The sequence below is a fragment of the Heterodontus francisci genome, chromosome 36, assembly GCF_036365525.1.
Source record: "Heterodontus francisci isolate sHetFra1 chromosome 36, sHetFra1.hap1, whole genome shotgun sequence".
Lineage (NCBI taxonomy): Eukaryota > Metazoa > Chordata > Chondrichthyes > Heterodontiformes > Heterodontidae > Heterodontus > Heterodontus francisci.
The window spans coordinates 25,020,233-25,048,205 of NC_090406.1; the positions used below are offsets into that span (position 1 = coordinate 25,020,233).

At 41.7% G+C, this 27,973-nt stretch overlaps 1 long non-coding RNA gene across 2 annotated transcripts; it reads left to right on the forward strand.

Annotated features, from left to right (window-relative positions):
* The first annotated feature begins 1,715 nt into the window (after nt 1-1,715).
* On the forward strand, nt 1,716-27,822 carry LOC137351374 (uncharacterized). 2 transcript variants are annotated; one of them, XR_010969496.1, is made up of 5 exons: nt 1,716-1,825; nt 6,104-6,242; nt 16,282-16,469; nt 23,690-23,800; nt 24,927-27,822. It is a non-coding gene; the product is annotated as an uncharacterized lncRNA (long non-coding RNA). The 2 variants fall into 2 exon arrangements; XR_010969497.1 differs by lacking the exon at nt 6,104-6,242.
* Nucleotides 27,823-27,973: the final 151 nt, after the last annotated feature.

Consider the following 27,973-nt stretch of genomic DNA (forward strand, 5'->3'; position numbering starts at 1 on the left):
TCCAATCTTTCCTCAGAAGACAGCCCACCCATTCCAGGTATCAGTCTAGTAAACCTTCTCTGTACTGCCTCCAACGCAGTTACATCCTTCCTTAAATAAGGAGACCAGTACTATACACAGTGCTCCAGATGTGGTCTCACCAATGCTCTATATAGCTGAAGCATAACCTCCCTACTTTTGTATTCAATTCCCCTCGCAATAAACAATAATATTCTATTAGTTTTCCTAATTACGTGCGGTACCTGCATACTAACCTTTTATGATTCATGCACTAGGACACCCAGATCCCTCTGCATCTCAGAGCTCTGCAAGCTCTCACCATTTAGATAATATGCTTCTTTTTTATTCTTCCTGCCAAAGGGGACAATTTCCCACTTTCCCACATTATACACCATTTGCCAGGTCTTTGCCCACTCACTTAATCTATCTATATCCCTTTGTAGCCCCTTATGTCCTCTTCACAAGTTACTTCCGACCTATCTTTGTGTCATCAGCAAATTTAGCAAAGTAATATTAATTCAATGCTGCGAAACCATCGCTTTGGATTTTTTTTTAACATGGCAAATGGAATCATTCTTTCAATCAACATTGGTGCAAATAGACAAGACACACAAATCATAGTTTGCCTAAGATGTGCTTGATTGAGCTCGCACAACAAATTACTATTATGAAACTGCATGAAACCTTTGAAAACAACAATTTTGTATAACAAAATTGCAAAACAAGTAGGTAAAAAGGGTAAACCTCTGACAATAGAGTTTGAGTCAAATAGCATTATTGTTACATACTTTCACAAGCCAAGACTGTTTCAGATGAAAACTGTCCTCTCAACTGGCATTTTACCTTCAGATCTTTTCTTTTGGTCAGCAGGAGCTGTTTCTCTCATTACTTCTAATACATAGTTCTTTGATTTAAGTGGCCAAATGTTTCTCTCCTTTCTCTTTATTTTTACTCAATTACTCATATAATTGTCACTTTCCTTTTTGTTTTAATATATCTTCTTATTTCTCTATTATTACCATTATTGTCTGTTTTAGTTTTCTCACACTCTCTTGGGTTTATCGTTCTCTATCTCTTGATTATCTCTTAGGTGAGCCCAAATTAATTCTATTACATCACCACCACTACTATATTATTCAGTACAAATTTTAAATAATACTTTTTATTCTAACAGTGTTGAAATGACTAAGCCGAGGTAGATCTTCAAGTTAATGTCAAACCTTTGCTTAATATACAAGCAATTTGTTATTACTACAAACACAATGAGGCATGGACAAGGACACTTACGAGTCCTCAAAAAGAAATGAGTGATAGAAAAATCAGAGGAATAGTTTCATTTTGGTTTGGATATTAACACAATAAAAGTCTTCCATCAGAATGTAATGTCTAATATACAGAATAATTGTTCTCTTGCCTCTTCAAAAGCACTGATTAAAATGGTTGGCATTAGTCAAAAATAAGCCATACCTCATCACGTAAAAACAAAATGCTAATACATAAATACATATAAATATATAAGTACTTAACAATAAGATTTTTAAATATTATACTATATATATCGAGAGAGACAGTCACATTCACATTATTTTAAATAAAATTGATTGCAAGCTACATTATTTTTCACCTTCATATGTTCCATAACAGTTGCTATGGGAGCCTTGTTGATAGCAACCAGTCAAGCAAACATTTCGTTTACAGTTAGGAGTCATCACCATTTACAGCCATAGCTGTCAGCTACCTGTGTTTGAAAAATGACTTCTTCAGAAGACAATCTTTATGTTCCACGAAGAACCTTAGAAGCAGACTTTCCATGGACAGCTGACAGGTAAGGCAAAATTCCTTTTGGACTTTTATATATTTATTATTTGAAAAAAGAAAGCTTTAATCTTATGAAAAGCGTAATAGCACATGGAGGCATTCTCTGCCAGTAGTTTCAGGTGTCCATGTCTCCGCTATAAAGACGTCTGCAAACGCGACATGAAATCGTGTGACATTGATCACAAGTCGTGGGAGTCAGTTGCCAGCATTCGCCAGAGCTGGCGGGCAGCCATAAAGACAGGGCTAAATTGTGGCGAGTCGAAGAGACTTAGTAGTTGGCAGGAAAATAGACAGAGGCGCAAGGGGAGAGCCAACTATGCAACAGCCCCGACAAACAAATTTCTCTGCAGCACCTGTGGAAGAGCCTGTCACTCCAGAATTGGCCTTTATAGCCACTCCAGGCGCTGCTTCACAAACCACTGACCACCTCCAGGCGCGTATCCATTGTCTCTCGAGACAAGGAGGCCCAAAGAAAGAAGAAGTTTCAGGTGAATAGTTCAACATCATTGCACATGTTTTTGGGTATAAAATCACCGATGCTGGGGGAGTGGGGTGGTGGTTGCAGTTTCTGCTGGCCATCTCCCGTGCCTGATCTCCACAGGAAGTGTGTTGGCTGCCAATTTGAAATTCTGTGCCCCTTGAGAATTCCATTAACTTTTATTTTAGCAGCGTTATCAACCTGAGTTGCTGACTTTAATGCTGTGTGAATCTAATCACTCCCTCCAATCTCTCTGCTCCTCCACAGCACCGAACCTTTCATGCAGAGTATAATTACTGCTGTGAAGTTTTTTTCCAAAATGCATTACCTCACAATTATCTTCATCTAATCTTTGGCCTCCTTGTCTCGAGAGACAATGGGTAAGCGCCTGGAGGTGGTCAGTGGTTTGTGAAGCAGTGCCTGGAATGGCTATAAAGGCCAATTCTAAAGTGACAGACTCTTCCACAGGTGCTGCAGATAAAATTGGTTGTTGGGGCTGTTACACAGTTGGCTCTCTCCTTGCGCTTCTGTCTTTTTTCCTGCCAACTGCTAAGTCTCTTCGACTCGCCACGCTTTAGCCCCACCTTTATGGTTGCCCGCCAGATCTGGCAACTGACTCCCACGACTTGTGATCAATGTCACAGGACTTCATGTCACGTTTGCAGACGTCTTTAAAGCGGAGACATGGACGTCCGGTGGGTCTGATACCAGTGACGAGCTCGCTGTACAATGTGTCCTTGGGGATCCTACTATCTTCCATGCGGCTCACATGGCCAAGCCATCTCAGGCGCCGCTGGCTCAGTAGGGTGTACATGCTGGGGATGTTGGCCGCCTCGAGGACTTCTGTGTTGTAGATACGGTCCTGCCACCCGATGCCAAGGATTCGCCGGAGGCAGCGAAGGTGGAATGAATTGAGACGTTGCTCTTGGCTGACGTACGTTGTCCAGGCCTCGCTGCCATAGAGCAAGGTACTGAGGACACAGGCTTGATACACGCGGACTTTTGTGTTCTGTGTCAGTGCGCCATTTTCCCACACTCTCTTGGCCAGTCTGGACATAGCAGAGGAAGCCTTTCCCATGCGCTTGTTGAATTCTGCATCGAGAGACAGGTTACTGGTGATAGTTGAGCCTTGAACTCTTGAACCACTTCCAGAGTGTGGTCGCCGATATTTATGGATGGAACATTTCTGACATCCTGTCCCATGATGTTCGTTTTCTTGAGGCTGATGGTTAGGTCAAATTTATTGCAGGCAGCCGCAAACCTGTCGATGAGTCTCTGCAGACACTCTTCAGTGTGAGATGTTAATGCAGCATCGTCAGCAAAGAAGAGTTCCCTGATGAGGACTTTCCGTACTTTGATCTTCGCTCTTAGACGGGCAAGGTTGAACAACCTGCCCCCTGATCTTGTGTGGAGTAAAATTCCTTCTTCTGAAGACTTGAATGCATGTGAAAGCAGCAGGGAGAAGAAGATCCCAAACAGTGTAGGTGCGAGAACACAGCCCTGTTCCACTCAGGATAAGAAAGGGGTCTGATGAGGCGCCGCTATGCTGAATTGTGTCTTTCATATTGTCGTGGAATGAGATGATGATACTTAGTAGCTTTGGTGGGCATCCAATCTTTTCTAGTAGTCTGAAGAGACCACGTCTGCTGACGAGGTCAAAAGCTTTGGTGAGATCAATGCAAGCAACGTAGAGGGGCATCTGTTGTTCACGGCATTTCTCCTGTAGCTGGCGAAGGGAGAACAGAATGTTAATGGTGGATCTCTCTGCTCGAAAACCACACTGTGCCTCAGGGTAGACACGCTCAGCCAGTTTCTGGAGCCTGTTTAAAGCGACTCGAGCAAAGACTTTCCCCATTATGCTGAGCAGGGAGATTCCACGGTAGTTGTTGCAGTCACCGCGGTCACCCTTGTTCTTATAGAGGGTGATGATATTGGCATCGCGCATGTCCTGTGGTACTGCTCCCTCGTCCCAGCACAGGCAAAGCAGTTCGTACAGTGCTGAAAGTATAGCAGGCTTGGCACTCTTGATGATTTCAGGGGTAATGCCGTCCTTCCCAGGGGCTTTTCCGCTGGCTAGAGAATCAATGGCATCACTGAGTTCCGATTTTGTTGGCTGTACGTCCAGCTCATCCATGACTGGCAGAGACTGGGCTGCATTGAGGGCAGTCTCAGTGACAACATTTTCCCTGGAGTACAGTTCTAGGTAGTGTTCCACCCAGCGGTCCATTTGCTTGCGTTGGTCAGTGATCGTGTCCCCTGATTTAGATTTGAGGGGGGCAATCTTCTTGACGGTTGGCCCAAAAGCTCTCTTAATGCCATCATACATTCCTCTGATATTTCCGGTGTCAGAGGCCAGCTGAATATGACTGCATAGGTGTAGCCAGTAGTCATTTGTGCAGAGCCTGGCTGTTCTTTGTGCAGCGCTTCTGGCTGCTTTAAGTGCTACGGATGTTAACTTGCTGGGGGCTTTCTTGTAGTTCAGCAGTGCAATGCGCTTAGCGGCTATGACAGGTTCCAGCTCTTCAATGTGAGATTGAAACCAGTCTGCATTCCACTTCACACGTTTGCCATAGGTGGTCATTGCTGAGTCATAGATGGCGTCTCTGATGTGGGCCCACTTGGTCTCTGCATTCCCTGTGGGAGTGTTTTGAAGGGCTTTTTCACAATTACTGACATTGAATTCCATTTGCCACTATTTAGTCCATTACTCTGTCTTATTACTATCCTTTTTCAGTTTCCTCTGGTCTTCTAAAAAGTTAACTATACTTCCTATTTTTGCTTTCATCTGCAAACATTGACACCATTTCCTGTAGGCCTATACCCAAATCATTGATATACACAGTGGATTGAAGTGGCTGCAGAACTGAACCGCTACCCACTTCCAACCACTGATGTACAGAGAGATTTGAGTGTTCAGGTCCATTGTTCCCTGAAGGTGGCAACGCAGGTCAATAGAGTGGTCAAGAAGGCATACGGCATGCTTTCCTTCATCGGACGGGGTATTGAGTACAAGGGTTGGCAGGTCATGTTACAGTTGTATAAGACTTTGGTTCGGCTACATTTGGAATACTGCGTGCAATTCTGGTCGCCACATTACCAAAAGGATGTAGATGCTTTGGAGAGGGTGCAGAGGAGGTTCACCAGGGTGTTGCCTGGTATGGAGGGCGCTAGCTATGAAGAGAGGTTGGGTAGATTAGGATTATTTTCATTAGAAAGACGGAGGTTGAGGGGGGACCTGATTGAGGTGTACAAAATCATGAGAGGTATAGACAGGGTGGATAGCAAGAAGCTTTTTCCCAGAGTGGGGGATTCAATTACTAGGGGTCACGAGTTCAAAGTGAGAGGGAAAAAGTTTAGGGGGGATATGCGTGGAAAGTTCTTTACGCAGAGGGTGGTGGGTGCCTGGAACGTGTTACCTTTTAAGATGTATCTAGACAGATACATGAATGGGCAGGAAGCAAAGCGATACAGACCCTTAGAAAATAGGCGACATGTTTAGATATAGGATCTGGATCAGCGCAGGCTTGGAGGGCCGAAGGGCCTGTTCCTGTGCTGTAATTTTCTTTTGTTCTAAAAACTACCCTGAAACCTACTCTTTGTTTTCTTCCTTCTAACCAATTTTAATCCTGTTTGCTATTCTCCTCCTAATTCCATACTCCTTGATCTTTCTGTAGAAATCCCTTGTGTGTACCTCCCAGCTACCATATCTGTTATCTGCTCAGAGAATGCTGTGAGATTTGTCAAGCATGAACTGCCCTTTTCAAGTCTTTGCTGGCTACTTCAGACTATTTTCTCTATCTATTTCAGTTCAATGCTGGAGATTGCGGGCTGAATTTTGTTTCGCTCCCGACTTTGGGCTCCTTGGCATGGGGTGCCGGAAGATTGAAGCCGCAGCGGCCAGCCATGGAACCCGACGCCAGGATTGCCGAGCCCGATCCTCCTGGCAGTAAGGAAGCTCTGTAGGAAGCTCCGTGGAGGGCCCTCTGCTGCTCTGAGACAGGACCCTGGTTTAAATATTTAAATTAACTCTCTGCATTTATTTCAATTGAATTACCTGCGATCTTACCTTCGGTTCTGGATCTTCAGCTCAACGGGCAGCACTCACAGGCCTTCACTTTCCTGTCCAAGGAAAGCTGATGCCAATGCGGTGGGGAGGGGGAAACCCAGCATCTGTAGAATAGTGGGGGATCGGGGGAGGGGGACGGGGGGGGAAATGGGCTGAACTCTGCATTTTTAGTGTAGGTGGGAGGACAGGGGGAACTCCACACTTTGTGCAATTGTTGGGGGGAGAAGGGGTCAACTCTACACTTAGTGCAGTTGGAGGGAGAAGGTGTCAACTCTGCAATTTTAGTGTAGTGGGGGAGGAACAGGGCAAACATTTATTTTCAGCGTAGTGGGGTGCTGGGGCAACTCTACATTCTCTATGCAGGCTGGCAGCCCTATAAAAATGTGCCAGTGCCTGCGCAGAGACCTTTGACGCTGCTCGCGGCATCGCTGAGGCCGCCCAGCCACGTGATTGGCCGCCCTGCATATTCAAATGCTCTGTCAGGCTCAAGATCGTGGTGGCATGGCAGTATGCAGCCCGTGCCTGCTGGCTGCAATTGTTTACACCCACCGCCACTCCTGGCAGCGGGAAAACAAAATCCAGCCCTGCATGTGTACAGAGGGTGATTTTTTTTTAAGTGACTATATTATGGCAGAAAAGCTTTTGGAAGACAACTTATGATTCTGTCTCATACTCAGATTTTCTCCTGGAAGTATTAGTGACTGTTTCTGAGTCAGCCGGTGGTGAGGATGTAGAGTTGTGTGTATAGTTGAAACACCAGTATACACAGCCTCAAATATTGTCTTGCCATGCAATGTTATTTGACTATTACAAAAAATATCTAGCGCAGTATCACCAACAGGAAAAACATATATTGCATATAATTTGGCGACCCACCTAGTGATTTTAGTATATAATTGATATGAATACACATTATTGTACATTACAGAAGTAAACACATTTTACATTCCTACATTGCAACAGTGCCTAAACTTTAAAAGTACTTAATTGGACACATAGCTTAACAATAATACATTCTCCATTATATCATATAATCTCCCTGTCCTTATAAAACAACATTACTAGTAATTTTAAAGCATGTGCATTGGTTGTTAAAGACAAAGCTCAATGTCATTTGACTACACAATCAACAATATGTAAAAGCTCAATCTTGTTTTCATCAGATTCTTCAGCATCTCCATGTAAATAAGACAGCTGGGTATTCCATTTACGTCCTAGATTAAACCCTTACTAAGATTAAATTTGGATTATATGCGATGGGCATTAGCTTTCAGAACCATTTTATTCCTTATGTTGCATGACTGATGAAAATTAAAATCAAATTTGTGAGGAGCCAGTTAGCACACCAGAGTAGATAATGCATCATTATGACGTTATATAAATATATAAAATTTGGGATGCAGATTGAATATTCTATCAGACATGTGAGTAATCCGGCATAGATTTTGTTTTCACTCGTGTAGTGAAAAAATTACATTGCATTTTAACTCCACAAGAGACAGCGACTGGCAACTCTATCAAGGATACAGGATAAAGATAGTTAACATTCTGGATTTACTTCAGCATTGAATATGTTTTATGGGCTGTGCTTTTTAATAGTCCAGCTTGAAAATAAAAATGTTAATTTGTTTTCCCTTTTCTTTGATTAGAAATCATAGTACATTATCAAGAAGATGTTTTGAATTTATTGGTGCTAATATATATGTTGCAATGGTAGATGTAATATATCTACATTTCCAAAAGGCCTTTGATAAGGTACCATATAATGGATTAATGAATAAGGTCACAGCATGAAAAGTCAGGGGACTAGTAGCAGAATGGATAGTTAGCTGACTGTAAGACAGAAAGCTAGCTGGCAGAAGTTGTGAAGTGGGTCCCACAAGGATCAGTGCTGGGACCACTGATGTTCACAATTTATATCAACAATTTAGACTTTGGAATCAAAAACATAATTTCTAAATTTGCAGCTGACACCAAATTGGGAGGGATGGTCAATGCTGAGGAGGACTGCAACAAATTGTAAGAAAATTAATAAACTTGCAGAATGCACAGGCACCGACACCATTTTTAAAGGGCTTCCAGCCCTTACATTTTGTTTAAATATTTAAAGGAATAGGCATTTTCGATTTAATTTAAAACCTTAAAGGAATGTTTATATCCCCTCTCCCATCCACCCCCCCAATATCCATTCAGTTCACTCCTGTCCTCTCACCCCCAAAAATACTTATCTTGTGTACCTGACCTTACCCCCACAAAGTTCATTAACTTTTAACTTCAACCCCTTGCCACCATCCCCCCCAACCATCAGAACAGTTTGACCCCACTCCCCCGATCGCACTGAAATACTTAACTGCTCCCCACTCCCCACCAGTGTCCCGCATCACCAATATGCCACCAGAACGGAGGGCGGGAGCGTCTAAGTATTTAATTCATTCATTTGCATTTTTTTGACTATGTTAAATCTTCTCCCGCCGCTCGATGGTGGGTGGGCCGCCACGAGACCAAGCCGCCACCGGCAATATCGGGCCGGGCCTTTCTGCTATCGAGGCCCAGGCCTCTTCTGGAGACATTTTCCAGCATCCCCAACCACCCCCCCTCCCCCTGCCATGACCCCCAACCTAAAATCGAGCCCTTTGTTTCTGTGCTATAAATTCTATGTAATTTTATCTAATAACACACTATGCTTGCAGGTTGTCATTGATTTGATTTTCTCTTGCCCCCTGCAGTAACATAAATGTGAGTCACATTTATTCAATCGCATTACATCACCAACAGCTTGGGACTATATAAATAACAATAAGTTAGAATACTAAAAGGAACCAAGTGTAATGATTAAAAAGAATGACATGTTAGACATGATATATAAATTTTCTAATCGCCAAAATTTTCCTCAGGAATTTCCCTAATCGATCACTGTATCTTCAGTATAAAAGTTACAGCAGCCAATCTATAGGGTTCTCAAGGAAAGTCCCAACAAGAACAACAACAACTTCTATTTATATAGCGCCTTTAACATAATAAAATGTCCCAAGGCATTTCACAGGAGCATTATAAAACAACATATGTCACCAAGGAAATATTTGGTCAGATGACCAAAGCTTGGTCAAAGAGGTAGGTTTTAAGGAGTGTCTTGAACATAGGCACATAGGAGCAGGAATAGGCCATTCAGCCCATCGGGCCTGCTCCGCCATTCAATACGATCATGGCTGATCATCCACTTCAATGCCTTTTTCCCATATCCCACTGTCCTCATATCCCCTTATGTCATTTGTAATAAGAAATCTGTCAATCTCTGCTTTAAACATACTCAATAACTGAGCTTCCACAGACCTCTGGGGTAGAGAATTCCAAAGATTCACAACCCTATGAGTAAAGAAATTTCTCCTCATCTCTGTCGCAAGTGGCTTCTCCCTTATTTTGAAATTGTGTCCCCTGGTTCTGGACTCCCCAACCAGGTGAAACATCTTAGCTGCATCTACCCTGTCTACCCCTTTAAGTATTTTGTAGGTTTCAATGAGATCACCTCTCATTCTTTGAAACTTCAGAGAATACAGGACCAGTTTCCCCCAGTCTCTCTTCATAGGACAGTCCCACCATCCTGGGAAAAAGTCTGGTGAGCCTTCATTGCACTCCCTCTATGGCACTAATATCCTTCCTAAGGAAAGGGGACCAAAACCGCATACATTACTCCAGGTGCAGTCTAACCAAGGTTCTGTACAATTGAAGCAAGACTTCACTACTCCTGTACTCAAATTGAAGGAGGAAAGCAAGGTAGAGAGGCTAGAGAGGTGTAGGGAGGGAATTCCAGAGCTTAGGGCCTAGGCAACTGAAGGAACGGCCACCAATGGTGGAACAATTAAAATTAGAGACGCTCAAGAGGCCAGAATTAGATGAGCTCAGGTATCTCAGAGGGTTGTGGGGCTGGAGGAGATAACAGTGATAGGAAGGGCCGAGGCCATGGAGGGATTTGAAAACAAGAATGTGAATTTTAAAATCAAGACATTGCTTGACCGGGAGCTAATGTAGGTTAGCGAGCATAGGGTTGATAGGGGAATGGGACTTGGTGTGAGTTAAGACATGGGCAGCAGAGTTTTGGATGACCTCAAGTTTACGGAGGGTCGAATGTGGGAGACCATAGGAGTGTATTGCAGTAATCAAGTCTAGAGGTAACAAAAAAAAGGCATGAATGATGGTGATTGTGTATACGTTTACAAATCCATAATGTGTTATCAAAGGTATGTAAACCTACTTTGTTATATTCACTGTGATGACAGTTCTGTCTTGGGATATATCTGGAGCAATACAAATTGTAATTAAAGATCATGGAACTGAAAGGCAGTGAGAAATTAATTGGTGCCATATCAGTTCACCTGAGCTGAAAGGAAACAGCTATTGTGCCACATCATTAGGATCTGATATTCATGCTGCACCAACCTCCAAGCTCTCTGAATAGTAATAATTGCAGCTACTTTTGGGAATTCCAAGGAAATATAATTCATCAAAACAAGATTTAGTAGCTGTGTTGGCTATTTTAGATTTTACTAATTGGTTGAAACTGTTGTTGAAATAGATGCTTGGATTATTCCCTTTTTAAAATTTACAGCCACAGAATAATCACTTATTAAAAAGAAAAGTAATTATTTTATTACATATAAAGCAAGTTTTTCTCTTCACTGAATCCATTGCTATGTTTTACATTGCACAATCCCCAGAATACATGTGAGCAAATAATTTTCAGTAATTTTTCAAATGCTGAAGCTTTATAAAGTGTAACACTGTGGCATGTCTTAACCCAGAACAGTTTTTAGATGAAAATAACTGTTTATAGTCTGTATACAGCAGCATATTCATTGGTATTAATATACTCCTTCAGAACCAAATGGTTTGCTGGCAGTGGTATAATAGGTCCTTGTAATGAAGGCTTTAGCCTGTTACTTTAGCCCTTAGGATCCCAGCTGAAACAATAATGTCACTTTGGAATCATTTCCTAAGTGTGTTAATGTAACACCCCCATCTATAAAATAAAATTATTCAGGAAGTGTCAGATTTTCCAGTACATGCTACCTCATTTCCAGCCTTACCGTCCTCAGTTTCTCCTTTGATCATCTTATACCACATGGCTGATTGTAAAAGAACAAAGAAATATTTGAATTTCATAATATTCAGTAAAATAGCACCATTACTGAGTGGCATAGTCCAAGTGAACTATCAGATGAATCAGACAAAGTGGCAAAAAATGGAAAGCTGAAATTTTGAATAACATATGTTTGCTTAATCAAATCTAAATAAAAATTGATGCACTACAGGACGCCCGCTTGCCACAGGTAAAATTCAACTGGGTTATTTTTCTGTATATTTAAAGTTCACATATTGTCTTAATTTGATTGAGTTCTTTGATGAAGTCACAAATAGGGTTGATGAAGGTAGTGTGGTTGATGTGTATACGAACTTTCAAAAAGCATTTGATAAAGTACCGCATGGATATGAAATTGCCTAAGGGAGAGAAACTAGAGAGTGGTTGTTTTTCAGGCTGCAGGAAAGTGTACAGTGGTGTCTCCAGAGGTTAGTGTTGGGATCACTGCTCTTTTTGATACATATTAGTAGCCTGGACTTAGGTATACAGGGCATAATTTTGAAGTTTGCAGATAACACAAAACTTGGAAATGTGATAAACAGGAAAGAGGATTGTAACAGACTTCAGCGGCAACAGAGAAACCTGGGGGTGTATGTACACAAGTGTTTGAAGGTGGCAAGAGGCTGTTAAAAAGGCATATGGGAACCTTAGCTTTATAAATAGAGGCATAGAGTACAAAAGTAAGGAAGTTATGCTAAATAACGGGTTAGGCCCCAGCTGGAGTATTCTGGCAATTTGATGAATTACATTTTAGGAGGGATGCCAAGGTTTTAGAGGCGGTGCAGAGGCAATTTACTAGAATGGTACCAGGGTTGAAAGGTCTAGAGAAACTGAGGTTGTTCTCCTTAAAGCAGAGAGGGTTAAGGGGAGATTTGATAGAGGTGTTCAATCATGGAGGGTTTTGCTAGAGTAAATCAAAGGAAACTATTTCCAGTGGCAGAAGGGTCAAAGCCAGAGAACACAGATTTAAAGTAACTGACAGAAAGAGTCAGATGCAACATGAGGAAAAAATCTTTTATATAGCAAGTTGTTATGATGTGAAATGCACTGCCTGAAAGGGTGGTGAAAGCAGATTTAATAATAAGTTTCAAAGGGTATAAGAGAAATAATCAGGGGAGTGGGATTAATTGGATAGCTCTTTCAAAGAGCCAGCACAGGCCCAATGGGCTGAATAGCGTCCTTCTGTGCTGTGTCAATCTTTATTTTATTTATATATTATGGGCTGGATTTTACAACGGGTGGATGGGAGCTGGCCACCAACATAAAAGTCAATGGCGAACATACATCCGCCCAGCCCGGGGATCCGAGCTGCACTTTACTGGTCCCCAGGCTTTAATTGTTCAGAGGTGGGACTTCCGCCTGCTTGAGGGAGGAAGTCCCGCCTCATTGAGCTACCAGCCAATCATCGGGCCGGCAGCTCTTGGTCCCAGCAGCTCCACTGGGAGCGGTGGCCACTGCTGGGACTGCAGCCCAGCCGAGGACATGGAGCCAGGATTGAAGGTAAGTAAGGGATGCCTCGTCATGAGAATCAATTGCGACCCGGCAAGGCAAGGGTGGTCATTTGGGGATAAGGAGGGGCGTCTCATGTCCTGGGGGTTGTTAGGGAAGCGGGGTTGGCCCTCAGTCGGGCACTCTGTGCCTGATAGTCAGGGTCCCCCACCCCCACCCCCACCCCACACCCCACCAGATGCACTACAGGACGCCCGCTTGCCGCAGGTAAAATACCCGTGGAGGTGGGCGAAGGCCCTTAAGTGGCCATTAAGGGTCTTGATTGGCCTGGGGCGGGCAGCTCTTTTCTCGCACCCCCCCCCACCCCCCCACGCGGCCCACGTAACGTGGGGCGGAGGCAGGAGTGGGCCAGGAAGGCCTCCCGGAGCCTCCCGCTCAATTTTACGCCACATCCCGGCACAATCCGGCTCGCTGGGGTGGTGTAAAATTCTGGCCTATATGTTTGAATACTGAACTATTGTTAATCTATGGGCAGGTCAATGCTTCTTAGCTAATACTGTTCTACATCTGTCTTAGAGAATATTTGAATTACATTTATAGACAATATATTGCAGTTGATGGCTGCATTATATATAAAATACAAACTAAAGGAAGTCATATCGCTACTTTGTCAGGTACTGGTTAGCTCCCATCTGTGTGCGGTATTGGTCACTACACCAAAGAAAAGATATTGTGCCCCTTGAGAGGATGTAGAACAGGTCAGCCAGTAAAGTAGAGGCCAGTTCTGCCAAAGTTTTGAGTAAACCTCTAGGATCAATAATTAATTAATACTTAAAAAGATATGAAATAACTAAGGGCAGTCAATGTGGATTTGCAAAGGCAAGTTTTGCTTATCTAACTCAATTACATTTTTTTGAGGAAATCCCAGTGTGTACAGATAAAAGGAAAGCAATGGATGTGTACATGTATATTTTCAGAAAAATATTTGGTAAGCTGCCCCATAAGGGATGCATTGCAAAGATTAAGACGTGGGGATTAAAGTTTTGGCTTTACAGTCTGTGTGATTTTTTGTCTGGCTGATCACCCACCCATTGTAGAATCCACCCGAATTCCATTCTTTCGAAATCCATGGAATGGAAATGGGTTATGTTCTATACATAATGGATGAAGCACTTCACCAGACTACTGCCCAGGCAGTGAAGATGGAAATGTGCCCCTATGGTATTAAAGGGAATGTAGCCCCAAGTATAAAGAGATCACTAGATGACAGAAAGCAGACAACACAGGAAATAGAAATTTATTCAGACTGATCGGATATGGGTAGTGATGCATTTCTGAAACCTGTGCACGCACCTTTGTTGTTACCCATTTATATAATTAATTTTGCATGGGTACACAGAAGAATGTTATTGAACTTTTCATATGAAACCAAATTAGGGGATATGGCAAACGTCAGGAAGAATGCAGGAGATTGCAAGACAACCTAAACATGTTAGCAGGGTGGTTAAATAGATGCCGTTCACAGCAGAGAACTTCAAAGTAGTACATTTTAAGAAAACAAAGTAACAAAAATGCATATGCTAAATGGTGGGAGTTTAAACAAATTGAAGGGACAGACATATCCAACAACAACAACTTGCATTTATATAGTGTCTTCAATGGAGCAAAATGTTCCAATGTGCTTCACAGGAACATGAGCGATCAAAATTTGACACTGAGCCACAGAAGGAGATATTAGAACAGATAACCAAAAGTTTGGTCAAAGAAGTAAGTTTTAAGGACAATCTCAAAGGAGGAGAGAGAGGCGGAAATGTTTAGGGAGGAAATTCCAGAGCTGAACATGGCTGCCACAGGCAGAGTGATTAAAATCAGGGATGCACAAGGTATCAGTATTGGAGGAGCGCAGAGATCCTGAAGGCTTATAGGGATGGAGGAGGTTATAGAGATAGAGATAGAGAGGGATGAGGCCAGGGTTTGAAAACAAGGATGAAAATTTTAAGACTGAGGCATTGCTGAATGGGGAGCCAACGTAGGTTAGCAATCCAGGAGTACAGATACATGAAGACAAAGTGATTTTTTTCTGTCAGCTTCCCATTGACAAATAAGCAACCGGCATCTGGTGTGGACTTGGTACAACCCAGTTTCTTACCTGAATCAATCTTCAGGCGGGTCTTTGAATGAGCCCAAATTTGAATCTTGCCCAAAACAGGTGGGAAGGAGGCTGTGTAATATTGCAGAGGTGGAGTGAAGGGGAGTAATCAGGGGCAGGGGAAGAAAGCTTCTGGCTGTAGCTGAAGAAGATATGTTTGGTTCTCCCAAGGGTAAGCTGGATAAAGGTATGAATCATCCAAGACGGGATGTTGAACAAGCAATCTGACAGCACCACAGCAATCAATTGGTTAGGAGATGTGTTGGGGCTGGGTGTCGTCAGCATAGATGTGAAAGGGTCTTGTGATTGTTATTGGACCCCGATTGCAATTTTCATGGAGAAATTGTCAGTGCGGGCATGGTGCATGCCAGTTTCACTTTCTCCAGGCATTGAGAAGTCTAACTAATGGTCCTGAAAGGGAGGCACTCCAAAAAAGGTAAGTTTTAAAAAATGTTAAGATTTTTGTGGGCCAGGATCTATTCCTTCCCCCAACAGCCCTTATCTGCTGACTGGCAGTGTGCTCCAGCCGACTGATTTTCTACTGCAAGAGACTGATAAGCTGCGTTGAAAATCTTGTATGGCGTCCACAGCTCTCTGGACAAATGATAATGTGGTCCAAACCTCAAACTGGTTTGAATGGCTGCACTGTGCTGACACCATGGGAATACTGCAGGTACCATGTCCGTTAGGTGCCCTAGCAGAAAATCTCCCCCAAAGATCTTTAAAGATAGGAGTGCAGATAGAAAAGATTATAAAGAGACCAGTGAGATTCTTGGTTTTGTATATAGGAGCATTAAATAAAAAGGCAAGGAGGTGATGTTAAATTTGTCCAAGGTTGTTGTTTTTGAAGGCTTTATTTATAAATTAACACAACAATTTCTAACTGGTAATCAGCCTTATGTATCATTTTTTTGCCTGGAACTAATTTTATTTTGAACATATGGCAAAATTGGAAGAAAAAGGAAAAGACGTTTGAAATTATGCTGTCATCTCGAGAGCTTCTTACCTGGATTATATAAATTATAGGAGCCCAAGTCATAATCATGAGGAAACATTTTGAATAATTTTAAATTACTCATTACAGGTCAATAAAATTCTTGTTCTGCCATGGGATCAAAACTCTTAAAATCTGTTTGGTTCCCATACCCATTCTTTTTTCTCAAGCTTGCATTTTTTTATTATTTCAGAGACCTACACACTGTATGCGTAACAGCAAAGGCTGCACCTATAATTAGACATTCTGTTTACTGGAAAGCAACAGAAGTGGCTCCTGGACAGGTGTGTTACACGGGACTAACAAACTGCAACAGCAGAGGAACTTATTACAGATGGCTCAAGTCTTATAGCGAAAGAGAGAAGGAAAGTCTTCCACCTGGTATAGTAACATTATTATATGAGTTTTACAATGATTCACAGTGTCCATCTTATGGTCTGAGTACTTAACTACAAATATCACTAACACATCACATTATCATCATATTATCATCACGACTGCACAACCGCATTATTATTAACATATCTATTACATTATCACCATCACATATATCACATTAACATGGTCATATATATCACATTACTATCACCACATATACGACTTTAATACTATCACATATATTACATTAAAACTGTTATATATGTCACATTGTTATCACATATATCTCATGTTATCATCACATAAATCACATTAGCAATACAACTAACATCATATTATCAAACTAACAAATGTTATATTATCATCATGTATCAAATTATCACCATCATGTTTATTATATTCACACTGTCAGATAAGCACATTAATACTATTACATATACCACATTCATAACTTCTGTATATGACATTAACATTGTCATATAATTTACATAGATCACATTACCACCATAACATTATTACCGCCACCATTTATCACGTTATCATCATAACAAATTTTTTTTTTAAATTTCACGACTGAAGTAAACATTTTGATATTGTTGTTCATCTATTTCTTCATTTTAATACTGTATGTTTTTCTTTTATTTTAGAACAAGAATGCAGCCACATGATTTTATTGTTTATTTAGCTGTAATTTTAATTTGTAATGAAAAATTCACTTTTAGGCAGTAGAGTCCCTCCTGGGCCAGGCTGTTTTTGTATAAATGTTTCTTATATTTTCAAATTCCACTTCAAATCCCCCGCAATCCAGCATCTCCCTTTCTCACACCACCAAAACAGCCCTAAATAAAGTCTTGAATGACATTTCCTGTGATTACGACCACCGAGCATTCACCCTTATCAGCTTTCAAATACAATTGACTATTCCAACCTCCTCCAACATCTCTCCTCTGTAATCTAGCCCTGTGGGACTATCCTCGCATGGTTCCAGGTATACTTTCCTGAACATGTCCAACACATCTCTTACAATTGCTTCTCTTCTCTCTCTTGCACAGTCATCCCTGGAATCCCCCAATGATCTCTCCATGGTTGATTCCTGTTCCTCATTTACCATTTGGTGGCATCATCCACAGGCACAAATTAGCTTTCAGTTGTATGCTGATGACACTCAGCCCCATCACCTCTTCGTCACCTCTCCTAACCAATTGATTTCTGTGGTGCTGTCAGATTGCTTGTTCGACATCCAGTCTTGGCTGATTCATCATTTATCCCGCTTACCCTTGGGAAAACCAAACATATCTTCTTCAGCTACTGGCAGAGGCTGTGTTCAGCTGCTACTGATTCCTTCCCCTGTCTTGCCACTGTTTTAGTTTGAACAAGATATCTCACAACTTTTTCATGCTATTCAACTCATAGCTAATATTCAAATGCTATATCTATTCCATCATATAACAATTGCTTACTTCCACCTCTGCAATATTGCACACCTACCTCTGTCTAACCTTTAACTCAGCCCTTTTGCTGTTATTCTATGTAACCTCGTTATCTCCACACTCTACTCCAATATTCCTCTTGCTGGCCTCCCAATTCCCCACCCTCTATGAAATAAAACTTGTTCATTAGTATCCCACACATCCACTGTCTTCCTTAACCTCTCAGCCCTCTACCACTCTTTTCCTCTTTTAAAAATCTCAATCCCCATGTATTTGACCAAGCTACTGTCACCCCTCCTAATCTCTTTGGCTCAGCATTTATATTTCTTACATCTATCTAAGAAGCACCTTGGGGCTTTTTTTTTACATTAAAGGTGCTATTCATGTGTAATAATGTTTCATTTACAATATAAGTGATACACAGTCACATTTTTCACTGTGTTATGGTGGTTTGACATGTTTATAATTTTCTAAGTCACAACAAACTGTTTTTCATTGATTCATTGGCAAAATATGGGCTCAGAATTGGAAGTGAGAAAACAAATACATTACCTGACCCAATTTAAAAATACAAACCTAGAATATAATGTTCAACAATGGAAACAGAAAATGCTGGAAAAAAGCAGCAAGTCAGGCAGTGTCTATGGATACAGTAAGGTAGGATTAATGTTTCAGGTCTTAAAAGCCTAAAAGAACAATTTAAATCACTGTACCTGACACCAAATAATTTAAATACCATCATATGAAAGGTGTCAGCACTATTAACAATACTTAAGCAATACTTTAGTTTAATACTGAAACATGTATGTTAAAATGGTAGGTAGATTTTCCTCACATGAAAGGTCACAGACCTGAAACATTAACTTTGCTTCTCTCTCCACAGATGCTGTCAGACCTGCTGAGTATCTCCAGCACTTTTTGTTTTTGTTTCAGATTTCCAGCGTCTGCAGTATTTTACTTTTATGTATGTATGACCAGGCAGAGCGATACCTGCTAGAAGGGAGCTTTGTATGATTTGAATGGCCTGGACTCACCCCCAGTGCAGGACAGCCGCTGGCTGCATTTTGCATCAGTAAATAGACCAGGAGACAGGAGAGGTCTGCAGCTGGGCTTCTGGCCACCAGCTCCTGGGAAGCAGCAGGCAGAAGGCCTGAAGTGAAAAGAAACCTACCCAAAGCTTGTCCTGGGCTGGGGAAGAAAATTCTGAGATTGCTCCTCTTTGATCTTTGGGCTACCTTTGGACTTCCTGCAAACTCTCGGATTGACTGCTTCCTGGCTGGTTCTCTTGTGCCAGGGTTCTGCAGGCACTCCTCCACTGAGGCGCGCAACATTCCTGCAAAGGTTGAAGACTAGGTATGTCCCTTCCACTCATTAAAATGCTCATATTAATTTGGGAAGCTCCAGTAAATCCCTGGGGCAGAAACCGGATCTAATGGGTTTCCACCTCTTTTCCTCATCACTACAACTAGAAATAGGTGTCCCCAAGGCACAACAAAGAGTAAAATCCAATCTGAAAGTTTTAAAAGTGTAGCGAACACTTTTTTGATGGAATGAATGTGATACATCATCAAATTCTCATTTACCAAAAAGATACCAGCAATAACCTTTGGCCCCCAATGGGTCAAGAGTTCAAAAAATTATTTGTACCTCTGTGTCATTGCAATAGGAGAAGGACCAGAATGCTGTGTCATACCCCTATCCTTCACATGCTACCAATCTGTCTGTACATCTCTACATCTTCCTCTGACAAACAGAAAGCCACCAACACATAGAGACAGACAGAGAAAGCACAAATACAGGCACAAAATGGTATAGAGTACCACTATGGGACCAGCAGTAAACTATAGAACAACACAAGCACAGGGTGAAAAAACACAAGAAACAAAATAACATGGACACAGAGACCAAACCAAAAAAACGATAGAGCCATAAGGGTAAATTTTAATACTGAGAACCTGTCCACTTATGGTGTCAGCCTCATTAGCATGCTGTTCACGAGCTGCACGTGCTGAGTGGGCATCCCACTGTAACAATATCAGGAGACCCCAGGAGCCAATCCAGGAAGTAGATCCAGGAGGGGGAATTGATCAAGAGAGGGGGAGGCTCGGCAAGCAGCAGACCACATTCCGAAGAAGGGTCACTGACCCGAAACGTTAACTCTGCTTCTCTTTCCACAGATGCTGCCAGACCTGCTGAGTGATTCCAGCATTTCTTGTTTTTGTAGCAGACCACATTATTCTTGTGGAGATCCGTCTGGCCCGAAAACATAATTTTTCACTTACAATGCACGGTATACTCAATTGTCCTTCCAGATTTCCCTGTGGTCCTATGTACGAGTTTGGACTTCACCTTGCAGGCAGTAATGAGGCTGCTGTATAATCCAAACTGTGCAGCATAATAAGTTCCCAGTAAATATTGCAGCAGAGTGGACATGGGACAGTCAGTTCACCACAACCATTTTAACTCTGCTGCTGCCCACTTTCCACCCTGCACTGTGTTAAAATCTGCCCTATTCAGTCCTAACCACAGAAGCACATTTATACATAATCTCATTCACGTTTTCTAACATACCATGAGCATTGTGCTCAGATGTATTCAGATGATACTACCATCTCACAACTGCTGATACTAATAGCATCAGTAAAGTTTAGCTCATGGTGTAAAAGTTGACATCTCGTAACAGTTTTTTCCACGTCAAAACTGGACTCTCAAAGCAGTGAAGCAATGCTCCATTTCTATCATTAGGTGGCACCAGTGCACCATGTAAGTATAATGATACAATTCTCCAGTGTGTGCAATGTTGTAATGCACTTTTGAGTGGCCATTATTGTGTTTCACTGCATGCTGCTCAAAGATAATCTATCACCCCAGAATTTCAAGCCAAGACTTACAATATATCACAAAACTGAGGATTTTACTCAAGATATTCCTCTCAAATATGGCATCCCACAGATAAATCATCATAACTTACGTCCCAGATTCTGCCTTTACCTGCCCAACCTGTAAAAACCCATAAAATTCACCCACCCACATGTGGGCAGCCACTTACAAATCATTTGCCTGGTTTGAACACTGGATGCCAGGGCCAGCAGTACAGCTCTGATACCCACTGATCAAATGTCATCAGAAGGTGTCTAAGGTGGTTTTCCTCAGAGGGACCTGTGCAATCACTCTCAGAGTGTGAGCTCGCACAGGCACCATCTTAGAACCACAGTGATGTTGAATAGTCAAGCTGTATCCTAGTGGGGCAAGGCTTCAATACAACAGATGCACATTTTTTTCATGTAACCACACTGAAGGGTTGTGATCAGAATAGAGTAAATGCTGTACAAGGATGCTTACTGATTCTACAGTGCCCAGATGACACTTAAGTAATTTTTCCTAATTGCTGATTAAACCACTTCCTATAACAGTAGCTTGCAACTCAGGTAAATGACTGGGTGCTCATTCCTATGGTCATTCACCTATATCAACATGGCAGCAATTAACCTGTCCGATAGATCAGGTTGGACTGTGAAAAGCTCGGGAATAATCCGTACTCACTACCATGGGATCTGTACACAGGACATGTTACAAGAGTGCTTCTCTTTTTTTTGTAAAATATGTTTTTAAGGACTTATAGTTGAATTATGGACACTGATTCATCTGGACGTTTGAAGAAATGCTGAACTTTATGTTTCCTTTAAAGAGGTCACCAGAGGCCTTCCTTAAACAAGCCCTTACTGGAAGGCACCTGTTTTCAGATAAAATACCAGCAAAGAGCTTGTTATTTTGACTTGGAGAAGATGTTTACAGAGAAGTGACAGGTCAAGATTTATAGGGGTCAGGAAGCTTGATTCTTGTGACATTGTTTTGGTTTCACTTTGGACAGGGAGTTGGAGGGTAAACTACTTGGAAGACAGTTGTTTTTTGTCTGCCAAGGAAACCCAACTCATCTCTTTCTTTTTCTTGGAAAGAAACACTGCATATCCAGTGTGTCAGTCTCCCCTTTACTCCATTATTTGAAGAAACCCTGCGTATTGAATGTGTGGGAATTGAAACCCCTGTTGCGCATTTCTGCTGTAAGGTCTATCTGAAACCTCTGTTGCTGCATTTCTTGGAAAGCCTACCCAAACTGATTTTCAATATCGCCTGGTTCTAGGAAGATCCCAGTGACAGCCGTTTGCAAATTAAGTCACATAAACAGCAATGAGAGAAATGACAAGTTAATCGGTTTTGGTACTGTTGGTTAAGGAACAAATGTTAGCCAGCTCTTATAGAAGATGCTGACTTAACTATCTGCCTGCAGATTCAATAGTAAAATAACACCTGGTCAGACACAATGGCTGGGATTTTATCCAGGCGGCGGGGTCTTGACCACCGGCAAAAGTGCCGGCAAAAGTCCTGCGTCGCCTCCTCTTGGGAAAGCCTGCTGGATCAAGTGCCAATTAGGCACTTAAGTGGACAGTGGTGGGCTTTCCCCGGGATCAAGGACCACAGCTGAGAGTTGCTGGCCAATCAGAGGCCGGCAGCTCTTTAACAGAGCAGCGCCACAGTAGGGGTGGTGGCTGCTGCAGGTACTGGACTCTGGACCTAGGCCACAGCTAAATCAGGGCAGGAAGGGTTTCATGGGATGGGGATCATGGGTAAAGGGGTGTAGGGGGGGGGTCAGTAGCAAGGGCAGGGGGGTCAGCAGACCCCCGCCCACGTCCCATGCCAGGTCCCTCGTTCAGGCACTAAGTGCCTTTGAATGAGAGACCCTCCGCCAGAGCTGGCAAGTGACCCACATGGGTTTTCCTGCCATGCTTCCCATACAGCAACAGGCCCACCTGCCACTCGGCTAATTCCGGCGGTGGCGGGATGAGGCCCTTAACTGCCCACATAAGGGCCTCAATTGGCAGCGGGGTGGGAAGGTCATTCACTGGCCTTCCTGACCCGTAATTAATTTGCGTGGAGGCAGGGTCCCCCCCGCCACCATCCCGCCTGATTAAATGCTCTCCTCACCTCAAAACCCAACGCATGGGAGAGCATCAAGTTTCCCCCAGTGGGCCCGAGTATTACTCTGTACAAGTGGTTGTGTTTTGAATGAGTTAAAATCTCACCCATAGACAGGATTTTCACTGCTCTCTGCCAACGGGACTGTAGAAAATGAGGTAAAATGTCCAAAAATCACTAAAGAGGCTCTGATGAGTCAACTAAGGAGTGGCAATGAAAATACTTGTGGAACTGTCAATAGGCTGAACTGTCCCTCTCTGAGGATGACAATATTATACAAAAGCAGTATATTAGTAAATTATTTTAAAGACTAATCTGTGGATTACAAAACACCTTTTAATGAATTATATTTTGAGGTATCTAATGTTGACATTTAAGTTCCAATTTGCACACCACTGTATAACCTGTGTGAGAGGGCAGTAAAAAAGCTGAGAATCCAGAGTAAAGAGCTGAGGATAATGATAGGAAAGTGCTGAACCAAGCTTTTAAAGTGAAGCGCTCTTAAATTAAGAAAGAAACCAACCGATGAGGAAGGAGTTCCAGATAGTTCTAATTTTCTAGAAAAATATTGCCTTGTACCCATGTCAATTTGTGAATAGAAAAATGAAGGATTGGAGTACAAACTTTCATAGAACTCCTAGCTATATTCATTATACTGTGTAATCCTGTCCGAACAAATTGTATAGTTTAATAAAGAAATGTTTTTGATAGTTCACTGCCTTCAACAAGAGTATTGTGTGGGAATATGAAGCAGGGACATGTTGAATGTTAAGCTGAGTAAATGTGGACTGACTACTTGCATAAATTTTGGTTTATTAGTCTATGCTGTTCAGATGAGAGAAACCAGCTGCTATGATGTGGCACGACCCGTGCTGTATCCATCCAGTGAAATGAGGTGGAGAGATGGACCTATGCCTAGGTAAAGGGTTGGTGAGTATAGAGTATGGAGTTAACCTGTGTTGCATTATACTCCTAAATGTTATCAATACTGCTGTGGCTAGGTTCTCTTGGAACGCTCCTCTCGCATCCATTTTTAGATCCAGCATGTTCATTCTGGTCTCAGCATCCTCACTGTATCAAAATTAAAACTCTTTCTCTTTGAGGACCTCAAAACTTGAATTCTTTATTTCCCTTAAAAAACATAAATGTAACAGAGAAGACAAAGTGCATCATAAATTAGGCTTAAGATAATTGGTAAAAGAACCAGAGGGGATATGAGGAGAATTTGTCTTTACACAGCGAGTTGTGATGATCTGGAATGCAGGGCAGAAAAAATGGTGGAAGCAGATTCAATAGGGACTTTCAAAGGGAATTGGGTTGATACTTGAAGGGTGAAAATTTACATGGCTATGGGGAAAGGAAGGGGGAGTGTTTTTAATTGTAAATTAATTGGGGACTCACTTGTACTCATATGTATATTTGGGAGCAGGCTGAAAGAGGTTTTTTTGTTGTTGGAGGTGCATGGTATGCCATGTGTGTCTTCTGTAAATAAAAGCTGTAAGTGAGCTAAGACTAGGCTCCAGTATTCTATCGTTCACCCCTAGCTATCCAATTTTTAACAAGTGAGACTAATTGGATAGCACTTTCCGAGAGCAAGTTGGGCCGAATGGCATTCTTTGTGCTGTAGTGTCTGAGAATTCCTACTTCCTGATTTATCTTGTCTTTCCTTTGATACTAATTTGGTCTTGGTGTTATCCTACACAATGGACTTTGGCCTTTCCCAATTTAAAAACCAAAGTTGATGTACCAAGTCACTAGGTCATTTTGTTTCAAGTGTTAAAACTAATGACCTCACTTCTCACACCCAGCTTGTGTGCTTCCCATCAGCAAATCAAAGGAGAAGCACATCTGAGAATGTAAAATATCACTATTGCACTCAGCATCATTCAGGCTCGAAGCATTGCAGAGGGTCAGTTATGGAAAGAAACTGATGAAAACGCAAACAATTTCTGTCAACATTTCACATCTTATTCTTCCCAGCAGCACTCAACGTAGAGATAAGTAAGAGATTTATCTAAGAGCATGATATCCTAATTTGATTTTTTTCTTTTCTCAGTTGTTGATCATCAGAAATTCGGCAACAAATAAGAACTACACGCTTCACAGACTCCAATTCATGCAACTATCACAACTCTTACTGTTCACGATACTGTTCAGCTAATGACCACATTATTCTTGTAACTTTGTGTTGAAAATCTATATTTACCGTTTCTCTTCGAAGATTTTTCAAAATTTTCTAAAACAAAGTTTAGATATATGACAGTACCAAATGTTTTGTTTGATAATGCCCTTTCGGTGTATCATTCTCAGTTTTGAGTGGGGGTGGGGGGGAGGTGCAATGGGGAAGAACTGAGGAAGGTCAGACAGGTCAAGTACCATTGGCACTGACTGCCATCCACTCCACCATATCTGCCGGCTCAGGTATTTCTACCTGAACCTTAGATGGTTGCACTTCCCATGACAGGTCATAACAAAATTGTGCCAGCTGGACCTTGAGCCTACATCAACCTGATAATGACTGTATTCATCAGTAATCTTTGGTAGCTGTCAGTCATTTTGTTGTGCTGGTTTCTACGTTGAGCTTCTCTGTTGTGAATGTATAGTGTCAGAAATAAAAAGCCAATAACACATGTTGTTTATTCTGTTAACATTTAATAGCCATGCAATTACAGGCGGAGCTTCTGCTGCCCACTCTTTTTGGATGTAATATAATTATATTCTTTAGAAATATTGGGTAAAACTTTTTAAACATTGCAGGTCTTGACTACCTGTGTACAACACCATGAAAGATCAGCTGGTATTTGATCAAACTGGAGGTGACCCAGCTCTAAAATACTTTCCAAGCACTGTGTTGAAAACTGCAATGGCTGCTTAGAACCATGGGTTAGAAATACCGATGAGATGTTAGTCTGTAATTAATTGGGGTGAAGAGGCAGAGGGAGGGAATGAGTATTCAGTTGTGATGCTTCAGCTGTCATAGTGTGGGACAAGCTTGATGGACCAGCTGATCTTTTCCTACCCATCAATTTTGTATGTTTGTAACACTTGTCCAAATGGTGGTGTGTTGGCCCCATCTGATTTATGCACAGTCACCATCATTTACATAGTGTAGGCAAATTCCCAATTGCAAATTGGCTCCTGGCCAATGCTGAACCAATGCAGGAAGCTCACCAAAGACAATGCTGCTTAGAAGGAGTGGTACAGAAATTTAAAGGAATGTGGTCACTTGAAGATAAATGGCCCCAATGGCTGATAATATCTTTAATGTAGATTTTAGCCTTTGCAAAGATTAACAAAAATATCAGGTGCAATATGATCTGACGTACCAAACCAAACATGATACAACTTCCAAATTCAAGTTGACTTGCATTTAAACACACCAACCAGAAAGTAGCAGCACCTCTGCACCCAAGAGGTTGTAGAGAGGATGGAAGATGTTGTACAGAAAGAAATTGGAGGAAAACAGCTAACGACTCATCATAGGTCAGGTCACCTGATATGGTGGAACAGTCCAGCGAACAAGAAGCATCGCACTTGAGATTTGGTGCACAGGAAGAGCTGCCCAGCATGTAAAAGGTATCAAACATCTGTATCACGCAAGAGGCAGCTGTGAGTGCACCAAAACACCACCATAATATGCTGCTAAAAAACAGATGACAAATGCGGCAGCACCCAAAATAATGGCAGAATTCAAGTTGGCTACACAACAACCAGCAGCACCTGTGGACTTAAGAGGTGGCTTCTAGTATACAGAAGTGCCCAAGAAGATGGAAAAAAAGATTGAATAATGGTTGTGAGTGCACTGCCCCAAAAGTGACTCTTTAAAGAGTTTTACAAGTCTCAAAAAAGGATGTGGATCTAGCCATTGAGGCAGGTGTGGGAAGCCAACAACTGTCATTGGGACAATTGTCACTGTATTGAATCTCTTTGGTATGATCAATGGGATCTACAGTTGAAGGAAAAAGGAGAAAGGATAAAATGGAAAAGACGAGAAGGGGCGTGGGAGAAGAGAGTTCTGAAAGTAAATGCTTGTAATGTATTAAAGTTGATGTGCAGAATAATGTGACTTTATACAATATCAGATGCATTGCAGTAACCAATGGAAGCAGTTTGCATTCTTAATAACATCCATTGTACCATACATTTCATTATAAAATTAATTATAATTAACATGAAAAATTAATGTACCACTTGTCAGGCAAGCCCCCCACCTGCCAAGAATGAGGAAAATTAATTTCACAACATGAACATTGATTTTAAACTATTGTTGGTGAAGAAAGAACTTGCTTTAAAAAACAATTGGAGACTTTGGCTGGAGAAAGACATTAGCATTTCAACAGACAAGTACTTCAAAGACAAAGGAGCTATTCCCTGCTCCAATTTAATCCACGATGGACTTTTGATTACCAGACGTTGAAGATGGAAAGGCTAACATTCCAGGTTAACTGCTAAGATGGCCAAATACACAAACAGACAGGTTGGACCAGTTTGGTCACATGACTGGCTGACTGTTGGAGTTGTTTTGAATTTGAATTTCCAACAGGGATTTTGAACTCAGAAAGCTGTTTTCTCCTGGACTGAGAACATCTCTCTCCTGTCTGCTCTCATCTCGCTCTCACCAGCTTCAGAAACCATTGAAGACACACGAATCCCAAGAGAGAAAAGTCTCCTACAGTGAACACAGTTTAAGAAGAATACTGGGCCCCAACGAAAAGTAAGAGCTGGCTACAATCAAAGACTCTGCTGCAAGCTGGAAACATAGAAACAGTAACAAGAAACCCCCTTTAGAGACTGCCTCACACCTCTCTACTTTATTTTTTTCTTCTGCTCAATTCTGTCCCTATTTGCATGTGTGTATCGAGTGTGCATGCTAGCGTGGGCATGTCATATATCCATAGGCGTTAACCGTATTAGAGTTTAAGTTTAAGTTTTTAACTATAATTAACATGAAAAATTAATGTACCACTACAGTTTAAGTGTTCATTAAATGACTTCCAAATTCTGTACACTTCCTTTCGCAATAGATTTCTGTTAACTTATTTAAAGTGAGACAGAAAGATAATTGAAATTTCACACACAAAAAGAAAGGTATTAGTAAGGATT